Source organism: Brassica oleracea, chromosome C5 (assembly GCF_000695525.1).
Source record: "Brassica oleracea var. oleracea cultivar TO1000 chromosome C5, BOL, whole genome shotgun sequence".
In the NCBI taxonomy this organism is placed as follows: Eukaryota; Viridiplantae; Streptophyta; class Magnoliopsida; order Brassicales; family Brassicaceae; genus Brassica; species Brassica oleracea.
Window position 1 is genome coordinate 32934198 of NC_027752.1, and position 6234 is coordinate 32940431.

Below are 6234 nucleotides of genomic sequence, written 5' to 3' on the forward strand. Positions count from 1 at the left end.
TGACAACCACTACCTAAGCAACTGAAAAGGGATCTGAGAAAATAGATACCTATGTTTCTGCTTTCTAGACACGTTGACCAAGTTAGAGCTTCTCCCAAAAAAAATTTCCTGAATCTAAGTGTTTGTTTAATCAAGAATAACTACTGATTTGAGACCAGAAGAAATGGTGGAAGCACAAAACCAAGGACATGCTCCAATCTCAGAGAGATGCAGCATGATAGATGGATCTTGGACACATGACCCACTCTTTAGTGATTGTGGATGGACATGGATAAGCTCAAGATGAATGACGCAACTATTGGGAGCAAGGAATCAACGCCGACGAATCTCCCCATTGCATTCAGAATTGGATGCCTTATCTTGGGCAATGGAGTGTATGCTCCACGTATCGACATGTCAATCCTTTGGGACCGACTGCAAGGACTTAATTTCGATGATCAAAGACTCCGGAGCATGGCCGAACTTTTCTACTGAGCTAGAGGAGTTTATGAAGTTAAAAATCAGATTCACGGAGTTCTCGATCATCTTTGTTCCTCGTTCGGAAAATGTATCGTCTGATTCATTAGCTAAGATAGCGAGATCTTTTCATAGGGAATTGTATTACATTGGTTGTTCTGTTCCGGTCTGATTTCCCAAACCACCTCAAGCTTAAGTAATATAATAGCCGTTTGAAGAAAAAAAACTACTGATTTGAGTGTTTCGGACATAACAATGTAATTGTACATAACATTCAAGATCCCAGCATTAAACATGCATATAACTAGTTTGACTAAGCATAATATCAAGCTATAAGAGGTTTACGAATGAATGAGCTTGATGAGAAGTAGAAACCAATTAGTGGCGTACAAAGTCTTGCGAGCTTTGTGAAGTTCACCATGCCATGTAGTCGAGTTTAGTTTGCACCTTCACCAGGGTGATGTAACTTACCAAAAGGTGACACACTAGTTTTTCAAACATGTTGTCTAAAAGATTAGGGTGAAATATTTTATATCCTATCTATTGAAACATGAGTTATGACTTCTTTCATGTGTGATATTTCATTTTTGATCATCTCTTAGAAAATCATCCTATTTAATTATCCTATCATTTATTTTTATGATAAATATAATCACAAATATATCTTATTAATATCTTAACAAAATGAACAATATAGTACTATCTTTGAGGAGAATCTAAAAATTGTTTACTATTAATATATGCTAAATTCAAAAATCTGTATTCAAGACCAATCAATTAAATATAATTAAATATACCAACTGATTTATAAAAACTATTTTTACCCATTAATCTAATAATTATTAACAACATTATAATTATTTTGTAGGCCATTAACTATTTTGTAGGTCATATCATTAACATAAAAAAATCATATGTTATGGAATCAAAATATATGATTATATATACATATGATCGTAAAAACTGTTTTTAGTATTATGTTATGCAACCATAACATATGATTATTGTTATTACTTTGATGATGTCAAAAAAGTATCACAACATGTGATTTTTATTTAATATAATTAACAATCTTTATCAAATAAATACCATTCTAAAACATACTCCCTCCGGATACGAATGTAAGATGTTATATATTTTTATCTTGTATACAAATGTATGATGTTTTGAGATATAATTAATGCATTTATTTTAAAAATTTAAACATAAATTAAAAAGTAAAATTATGAGTGGTGAAACTTTATTGATATAATCAAAAAGTAACAACTAAAATATTGTATTTATTGTTTCTTAATATGTGTGTAAAACCTTAAAATCTTATATTTAAATCCAGAGGGAGTATAATATAATTCGTTTTTAATCATAAAACTAAATTTTAAATATACTCCCTTCGTTTCATAATACTTAATGCTTTGCTTTTGTGAACAAATATTAAGAAAATTACATTTAAAAAAATATTTTAAAGATATAATTTTAAAATCAGTTAATCAATTATAAAAAAGACGTAAAATTTAATTGGCTGAACAATTTCCAATAAAATTAAATTAACCTTAGAATTTTAAAACTTCATGTAAATTGAAACAAAATAATCCTTCTAAAACATCATCTATATTGAAACGGAGAGAGTATTTAATAATTATAATCTATCAGACGTATTTTATACCGTGTTTTTAAAATTTATTGATTTTACCAATAATATATTTGTAAATCACAAAATATTATTTATATAACATTTATAACAAAAAGATCTTAAACTTTCTAAGAATATTATACTTTTTAAAATTAAACAAACCACACAATTACTAAATCTTAAAATCTTAAAGATCACTTATACTTATTTTTAGTATAGTTTACAAAAACTATAAATATTTGCAAATAACTAGTAAAAATTCTATTAAAATTACATCAAATTTGATTTTATTAAATAGTTTAATGATTAGAAAAAATAATGATTCTCATGTCTTTATACATCTAAATTACTATTAAAACTAATGCATATGCTAAAACTTCGTCAAGCTCTCTCTAGAATGTTGTTCAAACGTTAAATCTAAATTGAAAATAATAATTTGACATATAAATTAAATTGTATTCTATATAATAGAAAAAAAATATAGAAAAAAATAGAACAAATGTATATACAAATATAGATGTACTAATATATATAATCAACTAAATGAAAATATTTCATTTTTTTTACTTTGATATTTAGATTTGTTCACAAAAATTAAAAAAAAAATCTATTTTATCTAACCTAAAACACCATTAACTATTCACCTAATCATAATTTAACCAATAAAAAACTAACTAGAGAATATAAAAGTTATATAAAATAAATAAATAAATAAATAAATTTTCATTAAAAATTGAAAATATCATCTAAATGAAGTGAAAATAATTCTCTAAAACGTCATATATTAAAAAAAAAAGTGAATATGTTCTACAAACAAAAACACTACAATATTTTTTGCGTTGTATAGATTATCAAATTACAAGTTACCAATCTAACATATCAATTTGATTGTTTCACCATCCAAAATCTAAATATGCAGCTGACATAATTTACGATTCCTTCAATTCAATTTGAAAAAACGCATGCGCGGTTGCGAGGGTCAAAATCTAGTTCATACTTAATTTTTAATTTTTATTAGGAAACACAATAGATAGAAGTTTTGAGAGATTATTATTAGTATTATTGTTCTTTTTTTATTACTTCAGCATCTTGGACGAGATACTAAATTTGGGTTACTCGAGACATATCTTATATCTTATATATATAAAGTAGACTTGTGCTCCCTTCCCACGTCAGCATTCAGCATAAGGCAATTTAGGACACGTGTCAGACACTTTCGATCAATTTTTTTTTGTATTGTCGCATCATGTGAAATGGACCAGCTGTTGGTCTCTGAAAATATATTGGGCTCTCTTACGGTCTTTTGTTAAAGACCCAGATATTAATAGGGTTTCTGCCATTTCAATGTTGGAGATAAAAAACAAAAAACAACTGTGTCCTTCCAGATCCCACCGCCTCTGAGCGATAACTTTGTAACGGCTGCAGTGAACAATTACATGATTTGAACCACTCTTCCCATTCTCTTTCATTTCATCGCCCTCAACATCTTCCAAGGTAACCGATTGAGGCTCCTCCTATAAATGTGTTTGTTGCCTGCGATGAACAGCCTCGCCACCACGATACCAGTAAAGACAATCTCTGTCAAGCACAGACTCCAACACAGGCGTACACTCTTGCCGATTTGAAAGCTGGCCTTTGGATCTTAGTAAGTTTGACTATGTTCTTTTCCTTTTGCTAACCTCATGACTCTCGTCATATCTGAAAGTAATCTCGTATACTACATCTATCTTCTTCTGCAAAGAAGATTACTACGTTTTGCTATTGTCGGGCCTGTTCATTGAAAGCCATTCCTCTACTCCTCTGTTATTTCAACACGCATATCTCTGATGAGTTTCTTCCATATTTTTTCCTTTAGTTTCTAATTTATAATATGCTGGTTTGAACAGGAACTAAGCTTTGCAACTCAGATAGTTCATGTGGTAATTGCTGGAAACGCTGTTGAATTTTTCCGTAAACTGGACAGGTACTGATAACTTTCTCTACTGATATACAGCTTCAATTATCGCCTCTTAGAAACGTTATTACTGGCTGATTTTTGCAGAACATGGACTCCAAAGATCAAACAAAACTGTATGAGCCCATCAAAGAGCTTGATATCATGTTTACACAAGTGAGTCAAAACCAGATCTATCCGTATCTTATTAATTCTATTGTGGTGAAAGTTCAAATTCCTGTTTTGTTTGTGGACTGTTTTAGATAGCTGCAGGAGTTTCAGTAGATATAATTCCAGGCCTGAATGATCCAGCTAACTTCGCATGACCTCAGCAGGTTTACAATACATAACAAACACTACAAAACCAATATTAGTATTGACAAATCTTATCTTAAGGCCGTTTTTCTTTTGCTCAGCCTCTGAACAGATGCCTTTTCCCTGGATCAGCACCTTAAAACACCTTCAAATCATGTAGAAATCCTCATTCATTTGATGTGGATAATATCAGGTATTTAGATATCCTCACTCATGCTCTTGGCTACCACGATCACAGTTTTGCGAGGTCTGTTTTCATTTGGCAGCCTTCGTACTAGAATCATCATGAATAGCATACATAACTACCATGATGACAGTAGTCCGTAGCTTTAACATCGTAAAATGAATAATAGAAGATAGAGTTTCTATAAATCGTGTTTAAGTCTTGGATGTTCTTTTACGTTATATTTTTTGAACATCACTGTTTTTGGCATCTTTGCATTTTACAGGGCTGATATCAGCAAGCTATCCTTTCTGCGCGTAGTCTTAAAGCCTCTTCTAAACCTGATCCTTACAGTAAAAACAAGTTGTTTTAGTCCCTATTCCATACTGGTTCTTTTGGAAATTTTCGGAATGTTTGGCGAGCTGTCAATAAACTATAAACTGACTGGTGAAGCTGTAAGTTGTTTTTTCCGAGAGAACATGGCTTCTATACCATTTGTACTTGATTTTAGGGTACTAAAGTTTTCTTGGACAGGTTGCAGTTTAAAAATTATGAACAAGATGTATATCTCTTGGGAAGAATGTATTAATCTGAGGGAAGTGAAAGTTTCATATCTTATGAATGATTGTATTAATCTTCTTGAGGAATCTGATGTCCAAAATTGGTGCTTTCAAGTCTTTTCTTGCATGCCTCAGCGTGGATACTTCCATCGTGATCTAAAGTCAGGTACACGTGTGATGTGTATTTTGATTCCGCTTCCAAGTCTTTTAGCAGTCATAGTTGAATCATGTTTATATTTATTTCTCTTATGCAGAAAATATGTTCTCTAAAAATGTCATCATTAAGATCACTGATCTTGGCGTGGCCTGGGAGGTCCATTCGAATATATAGAGTATGTCTAGACACGCTGGTAAGGTTACAATCATTGTATTGTAATTGAATGATGCATGTGCTGATTGCGATTGCTCTAAATTCTTAACAGGTACATGGCACCAGACGTACCGACTACAGTCATATGTGTACACGTCAAAAGTTGGTTAGTGTTCTCAAGATTCAAATAGTCTTTCAATATGGTATTGGTCCATCTCTTAAGAATGGTGTAATTTTTATTGTGTTTCAGATATGTGGGCTACGGGTGCTATTCTGACTAAAGTTGTTGTCTCTTCGCTCTTTCTCTTTCCTGAAGTTAGATATTTGTCAAATATTGTTTACTTGCAATTTTCCTGATAAAATAGTGTTTCTGATGTAATGATAGCCAGCAAAATGTCTCTTTAATGTGTGCAGTGTGATAGGTATCCCAACCAAAGAGACATGGTTGAAGGGGCTAAATCCTACTAGCGTTATCGATTACCAATTCCCTCATGTAATGTTTGCTCAAATATTCAACGTTTCTAGGGCAAAAGTAGTGTCACGGATATTTACGTTTACATCGTTAATCATTGTACCAATATATAACAATATTTATGATTAAACGAGAGCACTAATAGTGTATTATACTATTATCTAAAATAAAAAGGATTTATTGAGAGTTTTTTTTTTTGACTGTACTTGAAAGTGTTTCCTACATATTCATTACAGAGAATTAGGGCTGAACAAAATAAAACCAAACCCAAAACGTAGTATATGTTCCGAGTTCTCTGAAATATGCGTGGTTCACATTTATAAATTTAAATATTTTAATTATTTAATTATTTTTTAAAATAATATTGCACAACTATCTAAAAGATTCTATTATCC

At 31.0% G+C, this 6234-nt stretch overlaps 1 long non-coding RNA gene across 5 annotated transcripts; it reads left to right on the top strand.

Annotated features, from left to right (window-relative positions):
• Positions 1-3421: 3421 nt before the first annotated feature.
• LOC106292737 lies at positions 3422-5933 on the top strand. Of its 5 annotated transcripts, XR_001260235.1 has the most exons (11): positions 3422-3731; positions 3973-4049; positions 4128-4196; positions 4283-4354; positions 4436-4527; positions 4784-4952; positions 5032-5223; positions 5312-5407; positions 5480-5533; positions 5618-5682; positions 5782-5933. It is a non-coding gene; the product is annotated as an uncharacterized LOC106292737 (long non-coding RNA). The 5 variants fall into 5 exon arrangements; XR_001260233.1 differs by having other exon boundaries at positions 5618-5933; XR_001260234.1 differs by having other exon boundaries at positions 5039-5223; positions 5618-5933.
• The last annotated feature ends 301 nt before the right edge of the window (positions 5934-6234 follow it).